Source organism: Dioscorea cayenensis, chromosome 20, assembly GCF_009730915.1.
Source record: "Dioscorea cayenensis subsp. rotundata cultivar TDr96_F1 chromosome 20, TDr96_F1_v2_PseudoChromosome.rev07_lg8_w22 25.fasta, whole genome shotgun sequence".
NCBI lineage: Eukaryota > Viridiplantae > Streptophyta > Magnoliopsida > Dioscoreales > Dioscoreaceae > Dioscorea > Dioscorea cayenensis.
In genome coordinates this window covers 13,347,162-13,347,725 of record NC_052490.1, presented here as the reverse complement: position 1 = coordinate 13,347,725, position 564 = coordinate 13,347,162, and positions in this window count along the sequence as shown.

The following is a 564-nucleotide window of genomic DNA, read 5'->3' as shown; positions in this document are numbered from 1 at the left end:
GTGCACATGGCTAGGACTTACTCCTCCTAGCTGGGCGAGCCAGGAATGGAGATGTACTAAAAATCATAGAAAAATACGGAATACAGACAAGGGAATTACTGAATAAATATTGCAAATAAGACAATAAATAAATAAAATAAATATCACGCAAATAAATAAATAATTAAAATTATTAAATAATGCAATAATTAAATAATAATTATTGCCAGAAATACGGAATTCACAGTGCGAGAGCCTACCTGGCTCCAAGCTACAGAGTTGGGTTCACCAAGTCCCGTGAATTACAGCTCGCTATGGATCTACCCAAACAGAATAATCTAACTTAAGTTACAAAATCTTGGGCCGGGCCTAAATTACAACTATAGCCCGAGCTAATACAACAATTAAAAAAAAGTTCAAAGCTAGCAATTAAAGGTTTTCACCAAATATTAGCTAAGCAATTAAAATGTTCCATGAAAGTTGTAAACATAACACCAGCACAATTATCACTAACCCAAGATTTTGAAATGAATAAATTTAAATCTATAAGCATACACACACATTCGCTAAATAATCAATTAAGGA